Source organism: Octodon degus, unplaced genomic scaffold (genome assembly GCF_000260255.1).
Source record: "Octodon degus isolate 3935 unplaced genomic scaffold, OctDeg1.0 scaffold00008, whole genome shotgun sequence".
Classification (NCBI taxonomy): Eukaryota; Metazoa; Chordata; class Mammalia; order Rodentia; family Octodontidae; genus Octodon; species Octodon degus.
Window position 1 is genome coordinate 23,904,043 of NW_004524584.1, and position 8,045 is coordinate 23,912,087.

At 38.8% G+C, this 8,045-nt stretch overlaps 1 pseudogene; it reads left to right on the forward strand.

Moving 5' to 3' along the window:
• Nucleotides 1-5,267: 5,267 nt before the first annotated feature.
• On the forward strand, nucleotides 5,268-7,618 carry LOC101566217 (annotated as a pseudogene).
• The last annotated feature ends 427 nt before the right edge of the window (nucleotides 7,619-8,045 follow it).

An 8,045-nucleotide genomic window follows, 5' to 3' on the forward strand; every position in this document is an offset into this window, starting at 1 on the left:
AAATACAAAACGTAATAAAAAACCTACTGACAAAGAAAAGTCGAGGCCCTGAAGGATTCACAGCTGAATTCTACAAGAAATTTATGGAAGATATAATCCCAATATTCCTCAAACTCTTCAATGAAATTGAAAAGGATGTAGTCCTCCCAAAATCATTCCTGGAGGCAAGTGTTATACTGATATCAAAACCAGGGAAAAATGCAACTAAAAAAGAAAACTACAGGCCAATCTCCCTCATGAACATTGATGCAGAAATCTTCAATAAAAACCTAGCAAGTAGAATACAACAGATTATGAAGAAGATTATACACCAAGACCAGGTAGGATTCATCTCAGCAATGCAAAAATGGTTCAATATATGCAAATCTATAAATTTAATACACTATATCAATAGAGCCAAATCTAAAAACCACATAATCATCTCCATTGATGCAGAAAAGGCTTTTGACAAAGTCCAACACTCATTAATGTTCAAAGTCCTATAGAACACTGGAATAGGTGGCCTCTACTTCAATCTTATAAACGTCATCTATGACAATTCAATGGATAAAATAATTCTAAAAGGGGAAAAACTGAAATATTTTACTCTGCGATCTAGTACAAGACAAGGATGTCCTCTATTACCCCCCTGTTCAATATAGTTCTGGAATCATTATCTAGAGCCCTTAGACAAGAGAGAGAAATAAAAGGAATAAGAATAGGTAAAGAAGAAGTTAAATTATCATTATTTGCAGATGACATGATATTTTACATGGAAGACCCAAAAAACTCCACCTAGAAGCTACTAGAATTGATACACAAAATCAGTTGCATAGCAGATTATAAAGTCATTACCAGTAATCAAATAATACAAGTAATACTTGAAAGAATTAACAACTGGGACCTCCTCTTATTGAGAATTTTTTGCACTTCAAAAGAAATTACTAACAAAGTGAAAAGACAACTCACAAATTTTGAAAAAATCTAGACAAATAAACACTCAGACAAAGGTCTGCTCTCTAAAATTTATAAAGAACTAAAAATCCTTAGGGCCCCAAAATTTAAAGACCCAATCCAGAAATTGCCTTCCATGATGAACACACACTTCTCAGATGATGAAATTAAATAAGCAAATAAGTATAAGAAAAATGCTCCACTTCACTAGCCATCTGTGAAATGCAAATTAAAACAACACTGATATACCATCTCACCCCAGAAAGAATGGCTATCATAAAGAAATCAACCAACAACAAATGTTGGAGAGGCTGTAGGGAATAGGGAAATCTTCTCCACCGCTGATGGGAATGTTGACTAGTGCAACCATTATGGACATCAGTGTGGAGACTCCTTAAAAAACTAGGACTGTAAATCCCATTCAAGCCAGCTATCCCTCTACTGGGCATTTTCCCAGAGAAACTGAAAACATCACATCATAGTGATATATGTGTGCCTATGTTTATAGCAGCACAATTTGTGATAGCCAAATCTTGGAAACAACCAAGATGTCCATCACCTGTGGAATGGATGAAAAGATGTGGTATTTTTATACAATGAAATATTATTCAGCTATAAGGAATGATAAATTTGAAGCATTTATATTTAAGTGGATGCCACTTGACAATATAGTCATAAGTGAAATTAACAAGACCCACACGTGTCAATATCATATAGTCTCCTCACTATAAGTATTCAAAAGAAGAAATACAAATAGAAAGGAATAACACAGTTGAAAGGAAAGTGAGAACTTGAGGTTTGGGCAACAAGGAGAGAGCAAGGAGAAAAGCTGCAAAAAATGACAGAAGCAAAGCCATACATTTATACGCACAATTTGGGTAAGGCAATGATGGTGAGTAACATCAGCAGGTTTTCTAAACTAGCAGTTAATTGGGAGGATTCTCACCTTGACTATTTACGCTGATACCTGTAAACTAAGCAACTGCCCTGAAGAAAGCAATACGTAATAGAAGGGTCCCACTTGGAATGCCTGTCATTCTGATCTTCTAAATATGTCCTGCTTGTAATGACATACCAATTATTGCCATACTGTCTCTCAAGTAAATATTTGTTTAAAAAAAGAGTGATAAATGAAAAAAAAAGAGACAAGAAAAAAAATGTCACAGAACTGTTGTGCTACAATGCTTTATATGGTTGGTTTTCTGTGTAAAAGTATGTGATTGTTTATTCATATTTTAAAAATAATTTTATTTTTAAAATTTTTTCATCATATTCTGTAGAGACTTAAAGTTTAACATATCAGTACTAGATGGAAAATACCTGTTCCATGTTATGCTGAGATGTTTGATATTCAGACAGATATTGAAGTTATACCCAACTGCATATGTTGTAGGGTAATAATAAGTTTCTCTTCTGGAGGGTTAACAATCTAAGTTTGTAGACCAAAAATTAGATTAAAATAAGGGCTGCAGGTATGGCCAACATTTTGGCTGTATCCTTTCAAGTTTAGTGAAGACTAAGGACATAAGAGAACTTATACTGTAACATCATGTAACTCAGTTGTGCCCCAAATTTTCTGATCAAGGAGATTATGGGACCACAGAGCAACATGATCAATGATGTAGAGTGTGCCTAAGGAGAGTCACATGGAGAGAAAACATTCTCTCAGGCTTTCACAGAGAGCAATCTGGTCAAGCAATGGCCGTGACTCATCCACATGGCTGACACTGACAAAGGATCTGCAAAATATGGTAGAGGGTTTCAGGATAAATACCGAGGGGAATTGACTGACCTTATGAGATATAAAAGACACATTTCTTGTTAATCAAATGTAAAGGTCTTGGTTTATTTTGGTCTTAACAATCCAGCAGAAAAGTATAAAAACAAGGTACAAAAAGTAAAGCCATATTAATATACTGAGCTGTGAAAGGCTCGAGTCATCATCTTCTGAAATTGCCAGTGTTACGGATAACCCACTATTATTATGAACTACTGGACTATATTGGATTATTTTGCTGAACTCACGCACCTACAATATTAAAAGGCAAATGGAATACCCATCTCTAACAAAACTAAACAAAAAAAGGAGATACAAAGAAAGGACCATTTTTTGTCTGTATATACAAAATAGTTAGGATAGATATACAGCTACTTTCTCCTAATTCAATGAGAAGAAAGATTCATACTAATAGTATTTGGACAGGATATCATGTGTGCATCTTGTACTATGAATAAGCACTAAGAAGATAAAAATATGCATTGTATTAATTATTGATACTGTCCTATTAATCGGTTTTGAAACTGTCTCATTGATATCTGTTTCTCAATAAAATTAATAAAAAAAAAGCTTCAGGTGCAACCACATTTCCCTCCTTGGGAATTTGATGCTCCCTGTGAAATTCCCCCATCCATGGGTCCCAGAGGCTGGACCGACTGTCCTAAGCAGAAGGGACCTCCTGTTGTCGCAGTTTGTTTTCATTTCTGTTTCTGGGACACTTTTATCCACCCCTGCTCAGGTGCACAGTCTTGGATCCAAATCAGCCTCCTAAGACCCAGGTTAAACTCATCCTTTGTAAGGTATTTGCACAAGAGTAGCCTGAGCTTTACAGTGATAAAAGTTACCAAATGACTTCTTAGCTATCATCTCCCACCATCACAGCAGAACACAGGGAGCGTGGTACCCCAAAGGCTTAGATCCATCAGGGCATAGAAGGGTCCACGTCCCCAGCTTCTGCGTCTGCTTTGAGTCTCTCCTTTGTTCCCTGAGACAGTTTCCTAGCCATTTGTTTGTTTTTAGAATCATGAGACCATTTTGTTAGATTAATTTTGCCACTTCTTAAAATAATTTTGAACTAATTAATTATTTCTTTCGCTTGCTTTTTGCAGAGCTTAGTAAGCACCTACTGTGATGGACACTGAGAAATGCTGGCTCCTGAAGTCCAAAAAGGTTTATTTTAAAGGTCTTTTTTTTGTGTGTGTGGTACTGGGGATTGAACTCAGGACCTTGCGCTTGCCAGTCAAGTGCTTATTCTATTGAGCTAACTCCTCTGCCTTTAAAGGTCTTTTTAAAGGTCTACTTTTTACTGACTTTGATCAAAACAAAGAGCTATTATCCTTGCCTATAAAACTGTAGGGATAAATAAGGAATAATGTGAGCAAAAACTAAAATAAAATCTGGAAAATATGTGGTTCCACTACATGCAAATGAGTCTTTCGTTTCCCTGGAGTTTTTTGTGGCAGGATTTAAGACCATACCCAGAGCTACTGCCTAAGACCAGACGTGGTGGTGCACACCTGCAATCTCAGTGCTGGGGAGGCTGAAAACAAGAGGGTGCTTATGAGTCCAAGCTGCGTGTTGAGACCCTAGACCAAATACATAAAACATAACTTAAAATTAAAAAAAATAGTACTGTTGAGGCACTCGAGCGACTTGACTATGTTTTCACAAAGCACAAATAGTCCCTTCTCAGCTTTTCCTACTGCCAGCCCTATCTGCTGACAGTTCTTCACAGTGATTAGTGTTGGGGTGTGAGGTTTCCAAGCTTTGCAGACATGGAAGCAAGGGTTACATAACGTATTTGATTATCTGAGGGCAAATTTCTTCCCAATATGGACAAATAATGAGGCATCTCAAAAGGTGAGAAAGATCTATGGGTGTCTGCCAGGCTAAATATTGGCTTCTGAAGATCCCCAGGTTCTAATCCTTGTACACTGTGAACATTACCTTGCATGACAAGATGAACTTTGCAGATAGTATTAAGGATCATGAGACAGGAAGAGTATCCGGGATTACTCAGGTGTGCCCAAGATGCGATCATGACTCCCAGCAAAATGAACACAGAGGAATATTTTCATACAAAAGGGAAGGGGATCCACCACGGGCCAGCGGCCAGGGTCTGCATGCAGCCTGAAGACAGAAAGGAAAAGACAGAGTCAGCCCTCCTGACTTATTTGGGGTCGTTTTGAACTTGTGACTTTCAGCACCATAAAAGAATGATGCACAGTCATTTGGTTCAGGTCATTCATTACAGTAGTTACAGAAACTAATACAAGATGTTCATATAAAATGTCACCCTTTAGTAGCCAGAGATGAGAACATATTATGAGGAATTCGTTTCATCAAAAGGCTTAGGCTGCTGGGGAAGTGAATTACATTTAGCACCTTGTCTGGAATCTACAACCTCTCACAGCCATCTTTAAGTGAGATCTGACTTGCATTTCTCTGAGCACACATAAGGGAAGAAATCATCACAATTATTAAGCTCAAGGGGCTGGGCTGAGGGGAGGGGGCGGCGGCAGCAGCGTCGTTACTTCTGTGGTCCCTACAGTGCATGATGGTGTGGGTGGTCCCAGGAGCAGTGATAATAACAGTTATGAAAGCATCTGTAGATGATGATGATACAGGAAGGGAGCTCAGTGTTCCTGAAAACGTCGACAAAAGCAGTACAAGCTGGGTGGACATAGCCCAAGATTTTGAAGAAGCTTGTCAAGAATTAAAGCTGGGAGAACTGCTTCGTGATAAGCTCTTTGGTCTTTTTGAAGCCATGTCTGCTATTGAAATGATGGATCCCAAGATGGACGCTGGCATGATTGGAAACCAAGTTAATGGAAAAGTTCTCAATTTTGAACAAGCTATCAAGGATGGCATTATTAAAATTAAAGACCTCACTTTACCTGAATTGATAGGGACAATGGATACATGTTTCTGTTGCTTGATAACATGGTTGGGAGGCCGTTCTTTGATGCAGGCAGTATATTTATGTGCCTTTACATTCATAGTCCAAACTTTACAGGCGATCCTGCTGTGAAAGCTTGCGCTCTGGGAATCTTGAAAATCTGTGACCTTTCAAGGGAAAAAGTAGACAAAGCTGCTGCTTTCGAAGATTATCAGTCAATGCCATGGATTTAAAATGGCTATCAGTGTGGCAGATCCTCAAGCTACAGGCTAAAGGAGGTGGAGGATGACATGCAAAGAAGAGTCAAGAGTACACGAAGTAGACCCGGAGAAGAAAGAGATCCAGAAGTTGAACTAGAACACCAGCAATGTTTAGCAGTATTCAGCAGAGTGAAATTTACTCATGTGCTACAGACTGTACTTATCACCTTGACCAAGAAAGAGACCAGCGCTCTCGTAGAAGCTCGAAGATTGATGGCTCAAGCTGCAGATCTGCTTTCTGCTATTCATATTTCACTGCATCTTGGCTTCCAGGCCAGAATGACACTAAAAAAGGAAATCATCCAATTATGATGGGCTTTGTGCCCCTTCTTAACCAGAGGCTGCTTCCACCCACCTTCCCTCAATATGCAAAAATACTTAAAAGGAAAGAAATGGTTAACTATTTTGCAAGATTAATAGACAGAATAAAAACTGAGGGTGAAGTTGTGAGCTTAACAGATTTACATTGTGGGGCCGGGGAGATGGCTCAGTAGAAGAAGTGCTTCCCTGGCAAGCGCAAGGACCTGAGTTCAATCCCCCGTTCAAAAATTGCATGGTATTGCTTTGAAAAAAAAAAAAAAAAAAAAAAATTACATTGTATCCTGGATTTTTTCTGTGAATTTAGTGACGAGTCACCATGTGTTCTTTCAAGGTCACTATTACAAACCACTCTCCTGGTGGATAGCAAGAAGTTCTTTGGAACTCATCTCATGCAAGACATGGTTAAAGACGCCCTTCCGTCTTTTCTCAGTCCTCCAGTGCTTTCCCCCAAGTGCTGCCGATATAATAATTGCCAGGCTAAGGACTGTGCTGACAGTCTTTTGTTACTCACTGTGTTCAGCCACTTTGTAGTCTTATTCAGATCCGTGGACATAACTGGGCTTGGCAGAGAGATAAGCTTAGGCATATTCTGGAGGAATTTGCTACCTTGCAGGATGAGGCAGAAAACGTTGATGCAGTGTTTCACACTATGCTATTGAAGCATGAACCCCAAAGGCAACATTTGGCCTGTTTAGGACATGGGTCTTTATCACCACCTTTGAATCACAATACAGCATCTTCCAAGTGGCTTTGGGTTGGAATTCTACAGCATACATGAGTACTACTACATACACTACTACTTATCCTGGCATCTCTCTGAATTCCTTTCTGCATGGTTAATGACCACATTGAGTCATGCTGACAGCTCTCAAATGGCAGAGAAAAGGATGATGGAAGAGCAGCAGAAAGACAAGAGCAATAAAAAAAAAAAGAAAGTTCATCTACTGAGCCAAGAAATCACAAGAGCCAAGCATATCAGAATATGTGTGTTGGAATCACAATGACCATGTGTACTGGAAAGTTTAAAACCATGGTAGCATTTGACATGGATGGCAAAGTCGGCAAACCCAAGTTTGGGCTCGATAGCGAACAAGTTCGATATGAGCACAGCTTTGCTCCCTTCAACCGTGTGGTGACCTGGCCGCCAGGGCACTACCTACAGTTCAAGGAAGTGTCTGACCTTAATACGTACAGCCCACCTCCTTAGTCTCCAGAACTCTACGTGGCAGCTAGTAAGCGCTTTCATCAGGCAAAACTGATATTGGAAAAAATATTCCTAGCCCAGACCATGAATAGAATTTTAAAAGTAGCCACACCCAATTTTGTGGTTATGAAGTTATTGGCAGGGGACACAGAAAGGAGTCCAAGGCTCCTCCCAAATTTGATTTCTCTATTCACAGATATTTTGCTGTTATGAAACTTGTCTGAGAGAGACTGAGAACATGACCAGAGAGAGGTAGAATCTACTTTCAGATATTCCACTCTTAGATTATATATCCATCAATCTCACTATATAACGTGAAGTGAAATGAATTTCTTGGATGAAAACCCATTGTAAAGAATACTTTTAGTTTGACAGCCTTACATGACATGACTGAAAACCGCTGTTTTTAAAGTGGTTTGTTATGTTCCATGCATGAAACTGAGTACACTGATGAATGTTATGTGGTTTTATTACAGACTTAATCATAAATCATTTTTTATGAATGAGTGAAAATAGTGTTTGTAAAGGCTAATAAATTTCTTGACAAAAAGAGACAATTATTAAGCTCAACATTTTTTATGCGTTCTGTCATTTGGGGTTCTTCTGTGCCTGCTCAGGAGGATGAGGTAGACATTGTAACCCTCCAGCTAT